Source organism: Periplaneta americana, chromosome 5 (genome assembly GCF_040183065.1).
Source record: "Periplaneta americana isolate PAMFEO1 chromosome 5, P.americana_PAMFEO1_priV1, whole genome shotgun sequence".
Taxonomy (NCBI): domain Eukaryota; kingdom Metazoa; phylum Arthropoda; class Insecta; order Blattodea; family Blattidae; genus Periplaneta; species Periplaneta americana.
In genome coordinates this window covers 81,407,607-81,433,167 of record NC_091121.1, presented here as the reverse complement: position 1 = coordinate 81,433,167, position 25,561 = coordinate 81,407,607, and the positions used below count along the sequence as shown (strand labels likewise).

Here is a 25,561-nt window from a genome sequence, read left to right as displayed (position 1 = left end):
AAAATGCTAAATCTCCGATGGAGGCTTGGAATATTTTTTTTACTACAAAGTACTGTCATATTCACCAATTGTGAAATCGACAGAATAAAAGAAAATTACAGTAGGGAAAGAAACGCGAACTCAAAAAACTTAACTGAAATAAAAGCTCTGATTGGCTTGCTTTTTCTTGCTGGATTGTTGAAGTCGTCTCATCTGAATACGGAAAACTTATTGTCTAGAGATGGAACTGGAATATAAATATTTCCCTGTGTAATGTCGCAACAAAGATTCAAGTTCCTCCTCAGATGTCTCCGGTTTGATGATAAAAGTGACAGAGAAGAGCGAAAGAAGGTCGATAGATTGGCACCAATTAGAGAAATTTTTTACATTTTTGTGCAAAATTGCAAGAGTAACTACACCGTTAGCGAGTACTGCACTATAGACGAAAATTTAGTAGGATTCCGTGGAAGATGTTCATTTAGGCAATTTATACGAAACAAACGGTGTTCATTTAGGCAATTTATACGAAACAAACCAGCTAAATATGGCATCAAGGTATTCTGCTTGGTCGATGCTCGAATGTATTATACCAGCAATGTCAGACAGGGACTAAATGGAGTGGAGCGCTCCACTAGACTGGTTGCGTGCTCCGGTGTTTCCACAGACATAAGCAAGTTCAAGCTCCGATTTAGCTCCACAACCAGTATTGGAGCTTACAACTCTGACACTACTGTATTATACCCTGCAGATGGAAATTTATGCAGGAAAGCAGCCAGATGGCCCATACTAAATCAGCAATTCTCCTGGAGATGTAGTGAAGAGACTAATTGAACCAATTTCGAAAACTGGTCGTAATATCACTTTGGCAATTGGTTCACAAGCATCCCCGTGGCGGAAGAGTTACTGAAAACTCATAAACTTACCATTGTTGGTATGGTGAGGAAGAATAAGAAAGAAATCGCTCCAGAATTCCTCACAACGAAAAATAAGGAAGAACATACCAGCACATTCGCTTTCAGAGAGGGAACTCTGGTATCGTACATTCCCAAAAAAGAAAAAGTGGTTCTTGTATTGTCAACAATGCATCACGGCAATGCAATTGACAAAGAATCTGGAGATGCGAAGAAACCAGAAATAGTAACATTTTATAATGAAACTAAAGGTGGTGTGGATACAGTAGATCAGATGTGTGAATCGTATTCTTTATCTATGAAAAGCAATCGTTGGCCTCTTACCATATTTTACTTCATGCTAAATGTCAGTGGAATCAATTCTCAAATTGTTGCTCAAGCTAATACAGACTCAACAAACCGAGGCGAGTGTATTTGAGAAGACTTGGTCTCAGTCTTCATGAACATATGCAGCAGACGGCTACTATCACCACATTACCAAGACTCCTGACAGAGAAAATACAACAATTTGCAGGTACAACAGAGCCGATGAATCAAGATGAGGAACCCCTACAGAAGAAGAGAAAGTGTTGTAATATATGCCCAAGAAATGTCGACAGGAAAACAAATCTTTCATGTGCAAAATGCACACAACAAGTGTGCAAAGCTCATAGTGAAACTGTGTGTAAAAGTTGTGTATAAATAGTCAAAATTTGTGTTCTTGTTGATACTGTCCATAACATTTTCACTGTTATTTTTTGTTAGTGAAATGAACAGTTAATTTCAATTAGGCTTACGATATATGTTACACAAGTTACCGCACCGGTTCCTGTAATTTCATCAGGTAAGCTGTATAAAATTTAATTTGTGTTTGTAACTACCTTGTATGTATATCCAAGGGTTATTTTCAATAATATGGAGTTTTAAAAAGTACATGTAAGTATGATATAACCTTACATAACCAAAAATATTGATTTTGCTTAGTACTGAACGACATTTTATTGGTGGGGTCAAAAATGACCCCGTGCCACCTCTCATATAAATCTTATAAGCGCCACCAGTCTAGGGTTAAAAATAAGCTCTATTCTGAGGATTATAGCCTCCAATCCCCATGTTATTGACCTCAAACAATAGGCAAGGAATTTAGGGAAAGGTAAGGGGTTGGTAAAGTGCGATTCTGTAATAATATTTTCCACTGCACGTAAATCAATTTGGATGGGGTCATAAAATCCACCGCGCCACCACTCTAGGGTTAAGTAATATAAAGAACTGTTATAATTTATAGATCTATAACTGCATAAAATTAATACAAAACCGAATAACACGAAAATATAACTACATTATATTGACATATTCTCTGCAACTTCACTTTTAATCGCTTTTAAATTTGTTTGGTAAACTTACATTGCTCATTTTACATGTAACTTACTAGATTTCAAATTCTTTTGCGCCAATAAAGCAACATATTGTGCCGAACAAAATTTGAGTACATCGTCACGTTATTTTGATTTCGTGTTTATAGTTTTCCTTTTCCCAAAAGTAAAATATTTAATAAAATCGGCAGTTCTCACTTCAGTGTGTCTTAGCTTATCCTGTCCTATAAGTATTCTTTGACTAAGAAGTCATCGAAGGCGAAAAGAGCAAAATCACAAGAAATAACATAGAAAATCATTCACTTGTTACAAGGCTAAGACAATCTGAATTAACACTTACATTCGACTTCCTTCCAGTCTCAAAATGCCATCCTCGTCTCCGACACACTTTCTGTAACCATAAAAAATATACAATACAATTTAGACTTGTTATACAATTTATCGCCACTTATTAAATGTATTACATGAACATTACACAACTTTCAGAAACAGAAAATTTCGACAGTACGACTTCCTGTCCGCATCCCAGCTCTGAAACCCTAATAGGAATGCTAGTCACGTGGTTAGTCGACAGTGATAAGAACGCACAGCAGACATGGTGATTAATCTGTTAAAGAGCATTACCACCTATCTTACAGCAGCAACGCCAATAAGAGTTGTAACAAGTCAATGTTTTCATTTAACATATTATAATTTATTTTATCAGTAAGTAGAACCAATTGTTTGTACTATCTGTCCATTGTAAATTGACAGGTGTTGATTCCATGAAGTAGCAGTGTGTGCCACAGGTCAACCCCTCCACGAATGCTTTGATCCCTTAATGCTCCATGCACGGCCGACTCTAGTAGAAGGTCGGAAGGTGGAAACTTGGAAACATGTGCATCAGGCATCAGTCTTCTTACGAGCATGTGGTATATGCGATTTAAACCTTGTTTTCGCGTATTGAAGAGTACCTATTTACAATTTACAGTATGCTGAGTTTTTCTTTGTAAGTTCTGGCATGAAATCAGCCAAGCATGGGTTTCTATAATGGTCCTCGGAAACATTTGAAACAGCAGACGATATAGAACCAGAAAGAAACGAAATGGTAGATGTACAGGTAGCTCCATTTTTTCAAAACCCTGATACTTTTAGCTTTAAAGCTGATACATTCAGTCTTCTGAACAAATCAGCTTATGCCTTTTTCAAGGTATCCTTATATTCTAGTTACCTTGGGTATCTTCAAAGTTACATTGCTCACTGTGTATTGAGTAAATGGTAGGGAAAGAAACCAACAATCAAGATATTTATTTTTACACTTCGAATCGAGGAGGACTTTACTCTTCCTTCAGATTTTTTACTTTACATTGCAACAATTGCCTAATGCATTATAAATACACTGATTTCAAACAGTGTTACTGAAGAAAACTATGTAAAATGTGAAAATCAATAGAAGTTGTTGAAGTTACACTCAAAAACAGTGCTGTGTAGTGATGTTGGCTTTGTAAACGATGTGTGCCCATGTGCGATTAAGTTAAACTTGCTGTTAAAATTCTTTCAGGCATTATGAACATAGTTAAATAAGAATATTCAAAGGCAAGGAATGATATCATAGCTGCCAGTAAACCAGTGTATGGTAAGAGAAAACTGCAGATATTTTTAGAAAAAGATATGAAAAATTTAGGTCTAAATAAGATAGAACGTATTTAATATAGTGTACGGCCTAGGCATTGTACAGTATGTATTGAGTATTGCATGTAATGTAACGGAATAATGTTTTGATAAACAATATAGAACTGCCATATAGATGTTAGAAATAAGATAAAAATATCTAATAATAAAGACATGACTCCTTTTAAGATATTTATAGTGTCTTTTTATAAATGAATATTACTGAAGTTTGAAAAACATGGGCTAGCCTAACTGGATAGAGCCATTCGTTTTGGTTGAAAACCAACTTAGACCTATGACTTAAATAAATGACAATGGAACAAAATGTATTCAATATTCATGCCTATGAATTGTACCGGTACATGTTTGAGTTTTGTACATATAATGTATGGAATATTTTTATAAATAATATAAAACTATAGAGGTCTACAATCTTAGAAAAAAGTTTTCTCGCACAGATCCTTTACAAGTCCCAGAAAGGAGGCAGTGCGCATGAACAGAGGACGAGTAACCTGGTTCCCAAGCACTAGTTCAGATAATAAAATTAGTTTTGTTTCGTTGTATGTCTGCTCAAGCGCACTGCCTCCTTTCTGGGATTTAAAAAGTATCTGTGAGACAAAACTTTTTTCTAAGACTGTACATCTACTGTATTATCAGGCAGTACATCTCCCTTGACGATATGTGTCAGATGAAGAACAATTATTTGTATACATCTGAAGTCTGATTAGTGTAATATGTCACTAGTCAATGAAGTATGCAATGGAGGGGGGAAAGGAACTGGCAACCCTACTCCTGGTTTAGTTGCCTCATGAGTGATGCCTTATTGGTGTCACTTCTGAGATTCAAACCTGTCTTCGGACAATTGACTATACAACAACTGTATAAGTTTCTTGATATATATAACAAGAAGATCTGAGGGGAAAACCATGGATTTTCATGGACGAAAAGAAAGAAGGCAGTAGGCCTAATCACTGAAAAATGTATTAACACACAAGATTCAGAATGTCATAAAACCAAAAACGATATGGAATTAAATATTACGAAATTTAATCATAAGGCAAGACAAAAACAATTTTAAAATATTTAAAATGTGGTTAAACGGAGATTATACGAGTAAACAGTTGCCACTAAACCTGTTCTGAAATATTACGATGAAAATGAAAATAGACAAGCAGACGATTGGAAAATTACTAATTGCAATTTGCTCGCCATATAGTAGGAGCGATTTTAGCAGAGAATTGCTGAAATAGGCTAAACCAACTACAGATGGAAAAAATGGATGCAGAAATAATGAGATATCAACTTACATGGAAGGAACAGGATGAAAATAAATTCTGAGAATAGCGATGAACTAATAGAAGGGTAAACGGGATTAAGAAAGATCAAGAAGTAGAGGACATTAATTATTCTGAGTCTAGAGACAGACAAACTGTCCCAGGCTCAATCCTTGTTTAAGAGAAAGAAGAAATACTGTAACAGTTTTAGAGCTGCTGTACATAAAAGGAGTAGAAATTAATTTTGCAATCCAATGTTACCATATATCCATTATTACTCTTATCTTCACACAACAAACATCATACAGTATGTTTATTTATATGCCTTACTTTTCCCTATCTTGTACCTATCCTTGAAACTTTCAGAATCAATAATGCCAGCAGTGATGATTAACTGTACCCTAAAATAACATGTTGAATCTTTCGTATACTACTTTTAACACTTGAATATAAATAAATGAGGCTCTGAGGATGGTGTCAAGTAGCACCGAAACAGCTGTAAGCCGCACATGCTTACATAATTAACACGAGTAAGATCACTATTTAATCAATTATTTATAAAATAACAGGCTTTCTCTCCGTCCTATTATTTCATTTATGATCGGTTTATCACTAAAATAGCATGTATTTAAACATGCAGTTAAGATAATTTCCTTCCCTATCTGAGATATGCTGTAATAATTAAAGTCCATTGCTGGAATGCACCTGAGAGTAATGAGTTAAAATTTTTATTCGAGATTATAGTGCTGTTAAATAATAAGGTCAGTGTTTCTCTGACGCAATCCATCACTGATGACAAGTTGTTGTTGGTTAATTGTCCGAAGACAAGTTTCAACCTCACAAGTGACACCATTAAGGCATCACTCATGGGGTAAATAAGCCAAGAGATAATGGGGTAAGGTTGCCAGTTCCTTTCCTCCACCATTGCATAGATTGCTGACTAGTAACACATTGCACTAATCACATGATGGCAAGTACTGTCTTCCTCCGACGAGTTTAGTGCTGGGAGCTGAGGTATTCTTGCCATCGGTGCGGGGGGGGGGGGGTTGCAGGTAGATTCTTTTGTTGCTATAGCCAAGCCGAGCCGAGCGGAGTGGGAAGTATTAATCGTCCAAAAATATGCGGTCTTCAGTCTTCTCCCTGATGTTAGCTATGTTAATATTATATGAATTACTAATTAAATATTTCACCGTTACAAGTCATTTTTAAGGAAACATGCTGTGGAAAATTTTTGGTTTTATTCTATTGGAATTTTAGAATATTTGTGATTGGTATCGTGAAAAACAGGTTCCTATAATGTCATGCAAAAATCATTTGTTGGTGATATCTTAAAATACTAAATCAAGTAGTTATACTTCCCAAATGAGTTCAGCAGTACGGTATATTTAAATTGATTACTTTACAAATTTAATTCAATTCTACTAATCACTAAATTTTATAGTATGATTCTTCTTTTCATTTATATTATTGTAGTTGTATTATGATTTTTTCTTTTTATTTATTTTATTGTATTTGTATTTCTGGTGGTGTGATGGCCTTAACTTCACCAAAATAAATAATAAATAAATAAAATTTCCTACAGTACTTTCCTTCTCTGAACACGTAAGTATGAATGGTTGTATCTCTATCTCACCAAAAATACGTTAGAAAACTAATAGGCATACTGCTCTCGTGAATTGGGCGAATTTTTTCAGTATGATTGTACTACCTTCCAGACTGCCGCTGTCACTGTTCCCTCCCACTCCAGTACCGTGCTAGACTAGTCGGAACCGCATTCCTCTCAGCACTAAACATCTCAGAGGATGACAGTAGTGTCTGTTCATGATTCTAATTCAGGAACTTCACATGTGTTTTGGTACTTAGAAAGCAACACAGTCCAGAAGGGCATTGACTAATTTCGCAAGCACTAAGCACAAGTATCATTCTTGTCTAGTGGTACATACGGTTACAGATGCTGTACAATGAAAACTTTCTATGTGGCAGGGGGGGGGCTATATCACAATCTTTACAATTCTTGTAAATTGTAAAGTTCTGATTCACAATCTGAGTTTGTAAAGCTGAACTTTGAACTTTACAAAAAATGCCACATCTTTAAAATTTACATTTTACACACTTCACAAATGGTTCATTTTGATTCTCTGTACACTACTTTTAACACTTGAATATAAGTAATTGATTAACTAGCAGACTTACTCGTTTTAATTATGTAAGTTTGTGTGGCTTACAGCTGTTTCGGTGCTTATCATACCATCCTCAGAGCCTACTAGATCTCGGCGTCATCTCGAACTTCTCTGCCTGTTATGTGGGTGCGTTTGATTGTTGAAAGGTGTTGAATAGTGGAGTCAAATAGTGTGTATGTACTGAAATTGATCTGTGTGTTTTGAACAAACCCCGATCAAATTCTCAACACATAGATCAATTTCAGTACACACACACTATTTGACTCCACTATTCAACACCTTTCAACAATCAAACGCACCCACATAACAGGCAGAGAAGTTCGAGATGACACCGAGATCTAGTAGGCTCTGAGGATGGTGTGATAAGCACCGAAACAGCTGTAAGCCACACAAACTTACATAATTAACACAAGTAAGTCTGCTAGTTAATCAATTACTCACAAATGGTTGTTTCACAATTAAGAAATAATTTTACAAATCTGTAAATTTTTTGTGAAGATAGCACCTTTTCTAAAATATGCGCTATATTATGCATAAAGAAAATAAATGTGTATTTATTAAATTAATTTCATAAATAACTTGAAATCATTAAGATTCAAACAAAAGCAATACAAATTAATTGTAGTGTTATGTAGCAGCTGTTGCAGTGAATCAGATAAAGATATTGAATTTGAACATAGAGGACCTAATATTTTCTGGTCAAGAACTAACAACACATTCGTACCAATAATTATATGAATGTAATGAAAAAATTAAAAAGTCCCGATACAACAGAACCACAGCTGAAGATATATCCAACATCCAACAAGGAAAAATGGAGCCTAACCTCAAAAAAATAAAAATAAAATAAAAAATAAGCTTTGCACTGAATGCATATTGGGTGTCACTTCCATGCAATAGCAGACATTCAAGGAGTTTCGAAACCATTAGTGTGCAGATATAATTTTTCTTGCTTGTCTCTGTCGAAACTGCAATTTTACTCGAATTATCTTATTCTCATGTAGAGCCCAGATAACTTAAAAGTTAGTATTGCAACATAGTATGGTTCCAGATCAGTAAACATTTCTCTTATCTTAGGTAGAATTCCCATTGTTACTGGGTACTTTGTTAAGGTCTGATGAGCATTGCCTCTGAATATATGTATGATAAGCACATAATATATATTTTTACTTCCTTGTACAACATGTGCTCAATTCTTAAGGTAAGTTTATGAAGGAGATGAATTTGCTAGGTTTGTTGACAAATCCAGCCATAAACTGCAACTGTTGGGTATGATATAGCAAGGTCTATTACATATTTCAGCGACTACCAATTTTCCTACACATGTTACACCATGTTCAACTGAGTTTGATTTACAGAAAGGTTTTGCCAAATTTTTGTTTCACTCGAAAATATTAAAGCATATAGGCTATTTTCATTTCCTGTACAATTTTTGCTTTGCTGATGATTTGTAAAAAATGTCTTTAATGTAATGTAATTTTCCTGTGCAACAGATATGAAGTCAATTATTTAAATGTTCCCTTCCGTGTAATCATAGAGTTGTTTCATTGTTATTTGGTTCTCGTGTGATCTTTGGAGACTTGCTCTTACTGCCAACTTTTTTACCAAACCACCACAATCTCATTATATGTATCTTTTCCATATCTCACCATCTTATCAAGTTATCTTAAAGAAATATCTGCACATCAGAAATTTAAGAAAGCTCTTTATAACATTTTAATAAAAAACTGCTTTTACAGTATGAACGAATTTATTGAAAATTGTCATAACTGAATAGAAAAAGAACGCCTTACTTAAAAAAATTTTACTTCCTCTTTTCCAGATCCTGACTTCGAGAAGGATGTCTTCTTAAGAAAGACGCGATGGTTGAAATTGACTCCTGATTTCAAGACATACTGCAAACGGGACTTACAGTCGAAATCGACCGACCTGTAGTTTTCTTCAATCAAGTTCCAAGTTTTGTATATTTGAATTTGTGTTGCATTTAATTATAGTTATTACTTTTATGTATATTATGTAATTAATTATTAGTTTGTAAATATGACATGTCCCATATCATGTATATGATCAGTGGATGTAATAAATGATTATGATTATGATTATGTATCTTTTCCATGAACTGTAATGGAAAAATGCCACTTAGCTGCAATGATGATATATTTCTTATGATGACGTAAAATGTTCACGTTGTCCTTGTACAGCACAGCCATTTGAAATATAATTCACAATTTTGGGTCATTTTTCAAAATTTCGCATCAAAAATTATCAAATTTTCTTTTGATATAAATAAAGAGGTATTGGTACTACACTGTGTCCAAAGTACTTGGACATGGTAACAAAGTTGACAGTTAAATTTTTTCAACATAAAGATTTTTTTTGTTCTACAGAATATAGCCCTATCGGCTATGGTAACAATGGTTATTAGAAAAGAAAAATTGGTTCCGGTGCCGGGGATCGAACCTGGGCTATGGTTCTACATACCATAAAGACATATTCTTCAGGACCAAAAAAAAATTAATCTTTAAGTAGATTCTTCGCCCAACAGTGCGTAATACTGTGGAATCTCGGCCACTAAGTCACTCAATTGAATGCACTCCTAGGATAATGGCAGTTGACTTAATATATGTCGAACTTGGAGTCAGGGCATAAAGGGAAAAACACTAGAGAAGGGGGATTCGATCCGATGCTGTGGATTTAATTTCGGTGTAGCTTAGTGGTTAGAGCACTTGGTACGTAGAACCAAGGACCCAGGTTCGATCCCTGGCACTGGAGCGAATTTTTCTCCTCTAATAACCATTGTTAAATTTTTCATCTTTAAATAAATATACAACAAATGGATGCACTCTAGCCTGGTTCCTAGTCCAATTAGGACCAAACTTCATCTTACACAGTGAAATATTAATTTATGAAAAAATCTCACAACGACAATTTTTGTATGGTACAAATTTTGAGATGGTCAGAGCATGTAGCACGTATGGGCGAATCCAGAAATGCATATAGAGCAGTGGCAGCTTCTCAAGGGGGTTGCAGGTTTGTACACCCCCCCAGTAATGTTGCTTATCTCCCGGCTCTGTTACTATTAAAAATATAATTTTATTTTACAATTTTCATTCATGACTATCTGCAGCTGGCGTCTTGTTTTGTACGTCTGCAGGAGCCTCCGAGCCTCTTGGTTTGCAGAGATGTTGAAAACCTATGGAAGGTATAGTTTATAGAGATGTTCGGCTAGTGCGGGGACAGGGGGGTTAGAGGCGTGGTCTACTGCTTTCCTCATTGAGAACGGTTTGTCGCACTCCCTGGTATGGACACCAACGTCAGTGCAGAAGAAACTAAATTCACTGGGAAAGTATCTGTTTCAACTAGACATTTGTCCGAAGTAATAAGCACGAAAAATGTATTCATTAGGCTTGTGCAACGAACAGTCGCATATTTCGCATATTACTTTCTCAATCTACTTGCACACAAACGGCACAATACATAAAGGAGCTTGCATTTTGCTTTAAAGTTCTAAGAGTTGTCGTTCTGACAATAAGTGCTGCTATCTCCCAACAGCCTACGAAAGCTGCATTTGAATTTTATGAACGAAAACGTTGCACTTGGTACTTGGTAGCATTCTGATGACGATTCTGTGCTCAAATGTTTTTCATGAGGGTAAATCGCAATATAGAGAGCTCCTCCCACGACCCCCTTCCACTTTTGGATTTTCTGTATAAATAGGTATGCTTGTATTTAGTAATTTTACTTATTAATTGCATATAAATTAGCTTTATATGTATTACGCCCTCAGGTATACACGGTTTTAAACTTTAAAGTAAAGTATGTTTAACTCCTCTTCGATATTCATTGTGCACCACCATATTTTCAAACCACCAGCAGCCACTGATATAGAGTGTTAGTTGGAAGGCCGGAGGGAAAAAGACCTTTGGGGAGGCCGAGACGTAGATGGGAAGATAATATAAAAATGGATTTGGAGGAGGTGGTATATGATTGTAGAGACTGGATTAATCTTGCTCAGGATAGAGACCGATGGCTGGCTTATGTGAGGGCGGCAATGAACTTACGGGTTAATTAAAAGCCATTTTTAAGTAAGTAAGTAACAAATTTTGATATGATTCATAAATTAACTTTTCACTTTTTCGTTACACGAAAGTATACAGAAAAAGTATTGTGCTCTTGCAAAATATTTATTTCAAAATTCCCAGTATCCCCAATACCTAAGCAGTTTTTTTCCATATGCCACCAATCTGTCTACGTAAAAAACATTTTCTAGCCTTATATACAACTCCAATCTAAAATTCTTCAAATGAAAAATTTGGGGGCTAAATAGAGAAAAAAATACTTAGTTTCCTCTAAAAGATTCATTAAAGAGTACACAAAAGCACACGTTCAATTGAAAAATAAAATATTTTATGAATTTAAGATATGCCACAGGAATTAATTTTCAAAACTAACATAACCACAGGCATTATAAAAATATTTTAACAAAAAAAATACTAAAACTGAATAATGAAATTGAATTTAAGAGATTGGAGAGAGAAAGAATGACATTCAAGCACTAAAGCATACAGTCAGAATTCGTTCCCTGTTAGAAACGCCATGAAACTTGAATCACCGTTTGCATTCACTTCTAAACATTTTTTTTTGAGAGGGACTGTACATAAATTATTTTGAAGCAAATGATTTGTTCACAACACTTTTCCAAATTTCTATCAATTTTAAACACTGATTTCAGTAAAAGCACCTCTAATCTTGATCTCAGCTGGCACGTCTAAGTCGAGGTGGTGAACATTAATTCAACTTTGCCTAAGTTCAGCCGGGGACTCAGTATCTCGCAGTATACCAGCATCCCTTGCACAGGAAACGGTCATCGAAGCACAAAGTTGGCATTCATGGAGAACAATACGGCAAGAGAAGCTGAAGGAGTAGCCCTCCCAGTACGGTTGGTACATGGGAGCAGCACCACTTTTTAACAATAAGGGTGTATTGATAATTATTGATGTTAAATAATTACTAGAAAGTGTATATAATTCTTCAATTATTGATTTTCATTAAAGACATTCAATCAAATAAAAATGTTATAACAACAGATCCAGAATTAAAGCTAACAATATTCCATTCAATAAAATAAATTATATCATTAATAATAAAATAAAAACCTAGTAGGAGCTTGTTTGGGAGTTCTGAGAAGACAGCTCCTCAATCTTTCTAGGTTTGCTCGGCACTTGTAACTCAGACAGACAGAAATATTTTATCACAGAGTTTCAATACAGCATACAGCCGGACAGATCTGATAGAATGATATGCTATGATGAAGGAACAGACAGTGTTGAAACAAAATAACTTAAAGTTATTTGTACATATTATTTAATAAGTTTTAACGTTTTCGACTACAATTTTGTAAACGAGGTGCCTCCAACAGATGCCGTCTAGCTGCCAAAGACATCGGAACTTTTTAACCGTGATTCTCAATTTTTGTGTTAGTGTTACGCAGGTGGATAGATACCTATAGAGAAAGAACAAAAAGTAACTATTTATTAGATGTGTCAATCTCATTTGTAATGGTAGAATAATAAAAATAACATTTCCTGGTCTACATTTTAAGAACTACATGTTTAAATAAGTTTCTCTTAGAACACTTTGTGCTGGACATCCAAGTGGATGACCAAATGTCACACAATGTCTTATGAAGTAATATTTGAGATAAAATGATCTTTTGAATATTCAATCCAGTTTTACTGATCTACCGGTAATAAAAATATCGGTCATATAAACCAAAAAGAAGACATGCTCTTTCAAACTATGGATTTATTTGTATATTTTTCTTAAATTTTACCTATAATAAAAAATCCTTCATGATATGAAAGGCTCAGTTCATATTAGATACTCATTACAGTTGATAAGGAATTGAAAATTGAGAGTTCATTAGGAATTGAAGCTATATTATTAAGCCTATGCTAAAAATACTGGTATTTACACTTCACTTTCCTTCCTTTGCAAGGCATAACTGCAGCTTCTTTACAGAGGATTTGTTGGATGTCTGAAGAAATATTAATCAGTTTGCAGTGTTTTATATATGTTGTTGTTGTTGTTTTCTAATGCCAGGCGTTTGACAATAAAGTCATTTGACCTCTTGCACTCCAATATTTTTCAAAGATATTATCATGACTAGCCACTGAAGCACAGATTTTGAGGTGTTCCGAATCCATTTCTTGGTTTGAGTTGCACAATGGGCAGTTAGGGGACTGATATATTCCAATTCTATGCAGGTGTTTGGCCAAACAATCATGACCTGTTGCCAATCTAAATGCAGCTACAGACGATTTTCGTGGTAAATCGGGAATTAACTGTGGATTTTGATGCAGAGAGTTCCATTTTTTCCCTTGGGATTGAGTTACCAAATTTTGTTTGTTGAAGTCTAAGTATGTAGATTTAATAAATCTCTTCACAGAGTAATACGTAGATTTAGTAACAGGTCTGTAAGTAGCAGTGCTGCCCTTCTTTGCTAAAGCATCTACATTCTCGTTTCCCAGGATTCCACAATGGGATGGTATCCATTGGAATACAATTCTTTTATTGAGTGATAATAATTGAGAGAGCATTTTAGTTATTTCTGCTGTTTGAGATGAACGTGTGTGTTTAGAGACGATGGATAGAATAGCTGCTTTGGAGTCTGACAATATAACTGCATTCCTAAATTTATTGATGTGGCATAGAAGATTCCTGAGACATTCACTTATTGCAATGATTTCACCATCAAAACTTGTTGTTCCATATCCAAGAGATCTATAAAGTGAGAAGAGACAGCACGTAACACCTGCACCGGCACCTTGTTCTCTGGAGATTAAGGATCCGTCGGTGTATAAATGAAGCCAGTTTTGTGGAAGGTACCTAATATTAATTGTCTCTAAAGACAATTGTAGTGTTTTATATATAGGCCCTGTATTAAATCTGAAAAACCAGTAATTCTGATGTAAGTAGATAAAACCATAGACAAATCATATTAAGAAATATTTTATAGGATATTTCCATTTGAAGCCTTTAGTCCTGGTTTCATACAGGGCTATTAACCCGGCTCGAAATGCTCAGGGGGTTAAAACTGTAACTGAGTATATTCGAGTAATTCTTGGCAGGCGCGTCCTAGTCACGGGGGTGGACGCTCTTAGGAGTGCCTAAGTTCTGCCAAGGACCCAGTCTCGTGGGGTATAACACGAAACCCTTGCCCAGGGATACGGGTGAAGACCTCAACAGCAAATTGGCGGAGAATATTAATTCGGTACGACAAATTTGGTGGAAGCGGCAACCCTCCTATTGGGGATATAAAATAGAGGGGGAGATGAAGACTCCAAAGCCTAGGAAGGCAATCATCTAGGAGAAAGTACTCCAAAATCAAACTCTGGCCCTCCTCGAAGGGGGTTTTGCAGTCGGGCTGGTAACCCACTCATAGAAAAATTAATTACTCATAAATCTCAGAAGGGGAATAGCCGGACGGATCCAACGATGACGACACAAGCGCGAAAAAGGAGATTGATCAAAGGTATTGACGAAGAGCTAAACATAGCCTCCTGGAATGTGAGGGGAATATGTAATAAAGAGGCTGAATTGGAAAAAGAATTAATGAGAGGCAATGTAGACATTGCCTTAATTTCTGAAACAAAAAAGAAACTTCAAGGATCGAAGGAATTGGACAATTATATATTATTTTATAGTGGTGTGCCGCAAGAGAAACGAGCTGCTGCAGGAACAGCAATCTTAATTCTAAAGAAGTATAGGAATAGAATCCATAGCTATACAATAATCAATGAAAGACTACTCAGTATTAGAATAAAAATAGCACGTGGATATTTAACAGTAATAAGTGTATATGCCCCTGAAGAAGGGAGAAAAGAAGAAAGCATACAGTTCTACAAAGACCTACAAAAACATTTAGATACGGTCAATAAAAATGATCAATTAATATCGGGAGGAGATGTAAATGCAAGAATTGGCCAGTCACCAGTGAGAGATATAATAGGGAATAATGGAGAACAGACTTTGAATGAAAATGGCAAAAGTTTGAGAAACTTTGCTGTTTTTAATCACTTAACAGTGACAAATTCCTTTTTCAGACATAGAGATATTCACAGATACACGTGGACTAGCAGAGGTCAGAAGAGTATAATAGATTACATCTTAGTAAATAAAAGATTATCGTCCCAAGTGCTAGATACAAGGGTTTACCGAAGCTATGATGTTTCTTCAGATCACTTTATGCTAATGACCAAAATTAAAATTTTGAAAAGATGGCTGAAGTTAGGAACTAAGAAAGAAAATGGAAGTAAGAAACAAACATTTAAGGTACATCTATTAAAAGAAGATAGTATAAGGAGATTATACTGTCAACGTTTGGATAAATATTTGGATCAGCGAGGAATTAGCCTAAACGTTAATACAGAATGGGTAGACCTTAAATAAATCATAATACAAGCTGCAACAGAAGCTCTTGGAAAAAGAAATAAGAAATTAACAAAGAGAGGACTTAGTATATGGAATGATAAAATTGCATCACTAATCAAAGATAAAAAAGAAGCATATTTAAAATACTTAAATTCGAACTCTGAAAGTGATTTAACTGAATATCGGAAACGAAGTGCTCTTGCTAAAAGAGAAACAAGAAAACTACATACACAGAGTTGGGGCAGATATATCAGCAATTTAGAATATGATGTTCATGGAGCTCAAACATCGGCATATAAGATAATGAGACACTTGAATAAATCGGAAAAGAATACAGTAGAATTAAATAATATCGCTGAAGATGACTGGCTAAAATATTTTAAGGAGCTTTGGACCTACCCTATTGATGTCAAGCCACAACAAAAAAGTAACGAATACAATGAAGTAGATAATATTACAATGGAAGAATTAAATGATCCATTTTTTAATCTTGCGTACACCACTTTTAACACTTGAATATAATTAATTGATGATCTAGTGGACTTACTCGTGTTAAATATGTAAAATATGTACATATTTAACACGAGTAAGTCCACTAGATCATCAATTAATTAAATGATATATTAAACACATTCAAAGCTAATAAAACTCCAGGCAGCGATGAAATGAATATAGAGTTAATTAAATATGCATCGCCTCAATTAAAAATGAGCTTTCTAGATGTTTTAAATATATGCTGGTCCACTTAGCAAATTCCAAGTGAATGGAAAATAGCTATAATACGGCCAATATTTAAAAAGGGCAAAAGAGACGAATGCAAAAATTATAGAGGTATAAGCCTTCTAAATACAAGTTATAAAATTTTTGCTAAAATTATAACAAGACGTCTAAATATCATATCGGAAGTTCTATTAAATAACGAACAACATGGATTCCGAAGAGGACGAGCATGTACAGACTGCATATTCATAGTAAAGCAAATAATTCAGAAAAGAAGAGAATTCAATCAAGAGACACACCTGCTATTTATAGACTATATAAAAGCTTTTGATAAGGTACTACGAGAAAAGCTATGGGACATTTTATTACATAAAGGATATCCACAACATCTAGTGGAAATGATAAGGCAAATGTATGAAGGGACGGTCATCAGTATAGATAAAAGAAATCTTAAAAATATTTTAAATGTCAAAAAAGAAATTGTCAATTTAGGAGTAAGACAGGGCTGCCCATTATCGCCTACACTTTTTAATATTTATTTAGACGCAGCAACAGCCGAATGGCAAGCGCAGTTGAAATATGATTTTAAAGCAGGATCGACGATTTTAAATACTATTCTATTTGCCGATGACCAAGTAGTCTTTGCTGATAAGGAGGATAAACTGCAGCTAGCTCTCTTTCAGCTAAACAAAACAATGTCCAAGTACAATCTAAATGTCTCTCATGAAGAAACGAAGGTCATGGCCTTTATTGGGAAATATCAGATACGTTCCAAAATTATCCTCAACAATATGATATTAGAACATATGCGACATTTTAATTATTTGGGGTGTGATATATCTTTCGATGAGGAGCGAGATCTCAAACAAAAGGTGCATAAATTTCAAAGTATATGTGGCACCATAAAACGAACATTAAAAAACAAAACACGAAGAGACACGGTTTTAAAATTTTATAAAACAATGGCAGTACCAGTATTGGCTTATGGAGCTGAGACTTGGGCCATGAACAGAAGTGATAAAAGAATATTAGAGACAGCTGAAATGAGATTCTTAAGATATGTCGCTGGCTGTACTCTTAGAGATCATATTAGAAGTGAAGATATAAGAGCACATCTGAATATTTTTTGTTTGAATAAGAGAATTGAAGAAAATCAAGTTCAGAGGAAGGAACATATATCCCGGATGCCGGATGAAAGATTAGTAAAACAGGTTCTGCAATATCGCCAAACAGGGGTGCGTGATATCGGCAGACCTAGGCGTCGTTGGGAAGACAACTTCTGAGACGAAACAGGCCAAATGGCCTATCTTGTTGTTGATGATGATGATGATGATGATGATGATGATGATGATGATGATGATGATGATGATGATGATGATGATGATTTCCATTTGAAGAGTCCACTGCAAGAATGATGGATGTTACTTTCTTGTCGAAAATGTACCAAGACTGTGAATGCATAGCTTAAGACATATAATATAATGTACATACAGAGTTATATGGCATTAACACTGATAGTCATTGTCCAGTAATGATCGGAAAATCACAGTTAAGCTTTGAGCGCTAAGCATTTCAAACTTTCAATTGCTTCTCCTGCAAAATGTATTCCAAATGACATCCATCATTCTTGCAGTGGACTCTTCATTTATGTTCGCCACATGGCCAGTGAGCCAGAAAATTTTCTCTCTTGAATGTTTAATTACAGGTATACATGTGACTAATAGACCACAAACACTGAACTTTTGTTTATCAATTTACATTGCAACTACATCTACTACCATTCAACCAAATATATCTGCTACCAAAGAACTGCCTAAGAGATGGAAGAGGTTTGATGACTACACTTCAGTTCAAAAAAATTTAAGGAATAATACAGAATACATAGCATCTGCAAAAATTAGTAAATAATGAATACGGATAACATTTAATCCTTTGCATTAACTACAATTAAGATTAATATGCTTAAAAATATCAAGAATCAACAGCAGAGAGCCATTGCCCCCAATTTTCAGATTCTGCTGATAGGCCTATATGTTTTTTTCTCTTATATGGAGAAGGTACCCGAAAGCTTATACAGCAGCCTGAGGCTTATTGTGCTTATCACTCCTGTTCTGTGAATGATTGGGTAGCCGAACGGTAGCACTCTTGTACAAGTACAGCATACTACACCATGAATTTAACCCGGGCTGTGGTATGGATGATGATGATATGTAAATTAATGATGGCGAAATGAGTCCGATGTTCAATGCCGAAAGTTACCCAGTAATTCTACTTCAATTGGTTGAGGGAAAACCCCAATCAGAATTTGAACATGGGCCCACTAGTTTCACAATCAGACGTGCTAAATGTTACTCCACTGGCTTGGCTGTTACATTGGTTACTAATAAGTTTACATTTACTATTATTTCTACCGCAAGTTTTTCCAGAAGAAACAAGTTACTAACGGTACCCAAAGGCACCAGTGTTTGGGGGGGGGGGGGAATCTGTTTTTATAGAAAAGTCGAAAACCCAAGTTTTTCTGTTTAAACCAGATATGTTTGACAATATTAAGAATAAACAATCGGTTTTGTAACATTCAATTCCTCCACGGTGTCCTGCCCAAGGGCAGGTCTTTCACTGCAAACCAGCATTCTCCAATATTTCCTATTTTCCCCCTTCCTCTTAATCTCCGCATACAATCCATCTATCTTAATGTTGTCTATCATCTGATATTTTCTGCTGTCCCGAAATTTTCTTCCATTCAGTATGCACCCTTCAGTAAGCACTTTCTTCTTAGCCAATTCCTTTTTCTCTTCCTGATCGGTTTCAGGATTATTATTTTTTCATCCACTCTTTCTAGCATAGGTTAGTTTTATTTTGTCTGTCCATTTCACACGCTCCATTATTCTCATATCCACATTTGCAACATTATAGGTACTGGTTATTTAACAGACATGAAGTATTAAAAACATATAAGTTACACGTATTTCTACATATTTCTTCCGTAGTTACTTTTCTTTTGCACAAATAAATATATGATATAGCCTAGACGAATTTCTATCACGCTCCTCAGTATTTCAATAAAACATAATAAAAATTAGTTTCACTACTGGACACACCAAAAAAGAAAACCATTTTAAATACTTTCTCTGTGTCCATTGCATTTCTAAGTTTAAAATGGATATTCTATATGTTCAAATAATGTGTTTAGCAGTAATAGAGGAAGCTTTAGCTGCGAATTTTCCTGTTGCTCTTTTTGAAGCAATCCCTTGAATTGCCTGATCTGGCATCTGTGACAAGTTCAGTGTTGACTCTGTTGAACTGCTTGCAATGCTGCCTGGTAACAATAACAAAAATTATTATCATCCATTTTCAATAACATAAAAATATGAAAACTATATTCATCCTTGTCTCAGAAACTTATGATAAATAATGAAAACTAAAAAATTTCTGATATTATAAATTGATATAAAAAAATCATACTTTATTTAAACAAAGTTCAGTACTGGTAACTACATATTTATTTTTTCCTTCTTCTAAGACACTCATCTGAGACACTGATATGGATAAATATAATATACTGATAATTATATCTTACCTGATGTTACTTCACATTTACTATCACCTTCACTTATTATAAAGGAACTCTTAGATAAACGTTTCTTCATTCTTGTCACTAGATCTTCAATTTCATGTTCACATTTCTTGTACTTGGCTCGCTTCCCCTTCTAGAAACTTTTTTTTAATTACTTCAAAATATTTCCAAAGTGTATCTGGCTATCGACCCATAATATAGCAAGAAGGAGTGACATGACTAACTCCTCCTCTTTACAACAACTGTTAAAAGTTAAAATATATTTACATTCAAAGAAACTTTCTTTGTCCATTAAAGTAAATTGCAAAATTGTAAAAGTAGCTACTTATTTTATAGTGAGGTTAGTTGAGGACGAAAACTTGAGCGTCCCCAATTAACCTCACTGTATAGATACTGGTAATTGTTTTAAAAAACCAGATGATCTCTTGAAGTCAAATGGTGTAAACCAAGCTTGTTAAACCTGCCACCCTGAAAGCTGACTAGGAAATCTGATATGAAGACAACATTATTGGTAACCAGACAGAATCAGAATCATTACTAAAATATCAAAGTACGAGACAAACTAATAAAATCTGACCATAACATCAAGGAACGGGGTCAAGTGCGACTAAAGAAGAAACCTTCATCTACAGTAGTAAGGAGAATGCACTTCAGCTAGAATTTTTGATTCCATTACAAGATGTAGACTGGATTTCAAAACTAAGAAAAAAAAATTATTTTGTAGCTTAAACTGCTGATTTTGAGAAATCTATACAGCTTGAATTGCTGATATAAATAAAGAAGCAGGACATCATTAAATATTTAACAAAAATGACAGTATAATAATTATTGAATTTAGTATTCCTATGAAACTAGTTCCATTAATTAAAATGTGTCTCAGTGAAACGTACAGCAGAGTTCGTATAGGTCAGTTTCTGTCAGATGCGTTTCCAATTCACTGTGGACTAAAGCAAGGAGATGCACTATCACCTTTACTTTTTAACTTTGCTCTAGAGTATGCCATTAGGAAAGTCCAGGATAACAGAGAGGGTTTGGAATTGAATGGGTTACATCAGCTTCTTGTCTATGCAAATGACGTGAATATGTAAGGAAAAAATCCACAAACGATTAGGGAAAACACGGGAATTTTACTGGAAGCAAGTAAAGATATAGGTTTGGAAGTAAATCTCGAAAAGACAAAGTATATGATTATGTCTCATGACCAGAATATTGTACGAAATGGAAATATAAAAATTGGAAATATATCTTTTGAAGAGGTGGAGAAGTTCAAATATCTGGGAGCAACAGTAACAAATATAAATGACACTCGGGAGGAAATTAAACACAGAATAAATATGGGAAATGCCTGTTATTATTCGGTTGAGAAACTTTTATCATCCAGTCTGCTGTCGAAAAATCTGAAAGTTAGAATTTATAAAACAGTTATATCATCGGTTGTTCTGTATGGTTGAGAAACTTCGACTCTCACTTTGAGAGAGGAACAGAGACTACGGGTGTTTGAGAATAAGATTCTTAGGAAAATATTTGGGGTTAAGAGGGATGAAGTTACAGGAGAATGGAGAAAGTTACGCAACACAGAACTGCACGCATTGTATTCTTCACCTGACATAATTAGGAACATTAAATCCAGACGTTTGCGATGGGCAGGGCTTGTAGCACGTATGGGCGAATCCAGAAATGCATATAGAGTGTTAGTTGGGAGGCCGGAGGGAAAAAGACCTTTAGGGAGGCCGAGACGTAGATGGGAAGATAATATTAAAATGGATTTGAGGGAGGTGGGATATGATGATAGAGAATGGATTAATTTTGCTCAGGATAGGGACCAATGGCGGGCTTATGTGAGGGCGGCAATGAACCTCCGGGTTCCTTAAAAGCCAGTAAGTAAGTAAGTTGAAACTCTACCATTCAAACACAGAGGCTACTGCAAACAAGCTAAGGAAATATTACAGTATTGGTTACCAGCAGTGCTGTCACGGTAATTTTTTTCTTGGCCATACGCCCCACCCCTTGTTTTCTCCCTTAAAATATATTTTACTCTCTTCTCTCTATCTGACTGTAATTTAATGATTTTTTAATATTAAAGTAGAAGTAAAGAAATGTTTTTATTTTACATTTTAATTGTACAACATGCTTGATTTAAAGAATAGCTACACCATGTAGCCCCACCATAGATGCACATTTGTCTCAATGAATCTTGAGTGTATATTGTAGCACTTCTTTTTTCAACCATTACTTCATATAATTCTGGATTCCAGTGCTGCAGAGATGGACAATTCTTGTTTATAAACATCAAACAAAATACATTAGGAACAGCAAGAGATGATCTAAGATTTCTATAGATCTCCGCATACAAAATTTAGGCACCTATATGCTGTATGGCTATGTACAGACAAAATTTTCTTTTCCCTATATGATTAATTAAACAAATTGTAGGTTCCCATATGATGTATGGCCCCATATGGACTCCATGACCGCAATGGTTACCGGTATTTTGTTCTCACAAAAAAGAAATAACCCTTCAATAGTAGCTTACATCTTAAAAATTGCTGAAAATATTATTATTACTAATTAAATAACACGTGATTTAACAGAACTCTTCTTTCATTTAAAAAAAAGGTTTTGGAAATATTTTGTGTCTTCCTCTCCCTAAAAAATGTCTGTGCTAGGCTTCACGCGCTCGAGTGATGTCAGTCCCCCCTACAGGTGAGCGTTTTGAATTTGTATTAGCATGAACCAATATACAGTAATACCTCCTGTTTTATGGCTCAGCGTATAATAGTGTGCTTCATTCTGAGCCACTTATCACTTCTGTGTAACCTACCAGAACAACAAAATAATGTCCAGGATGTGGCCCCTCTTATTGTAGACGTACCGAACAATAGACATCCTGAAGTACGTTTAAATTAATAATTCACATTACTTTAAAAAAGGAGAAAATAAATTGCGACAAAGCACAGAGATATCTCTGGCATTCCCTAAAGAACGGCAGTCCCATACGTCCTCCTTACACCCACGAAGCAGCAGCCTCGCCATCCATGATATGCATGCATCAGTTTGGAGGGTATTAATACGTTGTATTACCTCTGATTGAAGTTTTGGCTTATAAGTTATGTAACTTACATCTATTATAAAGCAGTATATCTCACTTGATAGTGTCAGTGATAGAACAATATTGTTTGTACACAACTTAAATCTGATTAGTGTAATATCACAGTCTATTATATACAGTCACGAAGCTCAATACGTAGTAAATATGCATCCATAGATAGTTGCTAACCACTAGGATCGCTAATATCGCCTCATTACAGACAATGCGAAATAGTACAGGCACATGTCTATTGTTCCTAGCACCCTCACAACTCAAGCTTCGTGACTGTATATACTAGACTGTGGTAATATGTTACTAGTCAGCGATGTATGCAATGGAGGGGGGGGGGAAGGAACTAGCCATCATACCCCATTATCTCCTGGCCTCATGAGTGATGTCTTAATGGTGTCCCTTGTGAGGTTCCAAACTGTCTTCGGACAGTTGACTAAACAACAATAGCTACGTTGTAGGAACTTCGCATGATGAGTATGACAAATCCACTACAAGTTATATTGAGGGTTGTAACTGCTGCATGTGAATGAGTTCATGTAGATCTAACTGCATAGGGGGGGGGGGGGAAACGTTGGTTGGCCACCTTCAATAATCTATCTAATCCTTTAGAGTTTAGAAGTTTAGACTACGGATCCCTTACGTAAGGAATATAAACCAGTATTATTTCCTCTTTCTCCTATTAAGTTGGTTTCTTTTCTTTGGCCCAGGAAAATATTTAATTAATTTTAATTTAATTCATTTCAATTTAGTTTAATTTAATTTATTTAAATTTAATTTTAATTTTAAAAATTTAATTTAACTTCATGTTATTTCATTTTAATTAATTAATTTTTTCTAATTTATTTATTTTAAATTTCAATTCAATTCAATTTATTTTTATTTATAAGTTATTTCTTTAATTTGTGTCGCAAATTGTTGACTGGTTGTAAACAAAAAATGTATGCACCCTGGAACAAATAAACCAGAAATTGACACAAGTAGAGACTAGAGACCCACGTTGTATTATACTGTACAGTAAAGGATTTCTGTTCTTTTCAAAACTGCACCCTTTCGTCCCTTTCCCTTTCCACATCCATGAGGACATTTTATTTCTAGCATGTACCATTACAATAAAAGTAATACTACACGCCTTGCTAGCTGTATGTTTGCAATATAATACATTATGCATCGTTTCTGTCACTCTCTTGGCTTCTCCTAAAGGGCATGTCCATGCTCAGTGCAACAGTTGCATCCCTCCTGTAACTTGTAGTGGACTCGTCCCACATCTCGCGCATGCGAAATTGGAAGGAGGTTTCTGTTTTTTGTGGATACAAGAAGGACATACGGGACTCATGTTCTTCTGTACTTATATCTCCTATAGTAAAACTGTGCTGAAAAAGAATAGTTAACCACATCACATTATGTTGAATTCAATAAGTAAAAATCTTCTGTAACTAATTTTGTTTCCTAGGGTGACTGTGTTGCATGGTATCAATTAAAGTATCTGTTGGATATTACTTATACCAAACCCTAGTGTCTATGTATAATTAACAACTTTCCAAGCCATAATTGAAAATTGTTTACCTCATACCAGTCGTAGCAGATGCATCTCACAAGCGCATTAACAATATTTAACACAAATCGCATACCGGTAATTATATAAACAATAATACTACAATCACGCAACAAAACCCATTAAACACTGAGAGAGAAACGAGAAGCACATTGTTTCTTCTAACCGTCAGCATAGAAAACACACACCACGTCCACCCACACAGAACAGTTGTTCATATCACAAACAACCATCAAATTATACGCTGGTTCATGTAGTTCGATTGGTTAGTCACAGATGGCTATTCAGTCAAGACAGAAGTACATGTCACTGTAGAGTGTAAATGTAGTCAGTCAGGGGTATAAAGCTTTTCAAAGGAAAACGGAACGACACTGTCAAGGAATTTAATTTCTATGATTATACCACAGTCTAGTATATACAGTCACGAAGCTCAATACGTAGTAAATATGCATCCATAGATAGTTGTTAACCACTAGGATCGCTAATATCGCCTCACTACAGACAATGCGAAATAGTACCGGCACAGTCTATTGTTCCTAGTACCCTCACAACTCAAGCTTCGTGACTGTATATACTAGACTGTGATTATACTCTTAATATTCCTCTGATTGAGGTTCTGGTTGATATGTACAGTACATCTATTATCAGGCAGTACATCTCACTTGACTAGGCGGATCATACATCCCGGTTTGATCGAGACGGTTCCGGTTTGAAAGTCCTGTCCCGGTAGCCCGGCCGGTTTGTGAATTGTTGGGGGAAAACGTAATAAAGGAATTAATCATTAATCTTCAGGAAGCGAATACTACTGCTACTGCTACTGCTACTGCTAGGCCTAT

The 25,561-nt window shown here is 35.2% G+C and overlaps 1 long non-coding RNA gene across 1 annotated transcript in view; it reads right to left on the bottom strand.

Moving 5' to 3' along the window:
• Positions 1-24,916, bottom strand: part of LOC138699892 (uncharacterized) — a 561,221-nt gene extending 536,305 nt beyond the window's left edge. The window contains exons 1-2 of the long non-coding RNA XR_011332114.1: positions 24,737-24,916; positions 2,583-2,633 (exon numbers count right to left, since the gene is read on the bottom strand). This is a non-coding gene — a long non-coding RNA (uncharacterized lncRNA). The remainder of the gene's footprint in view (positions 1-2,582; positions 2,634-24,736) is intronic.
• Positions 24,917-25,561: the final 645 nt, after the last annotated feature.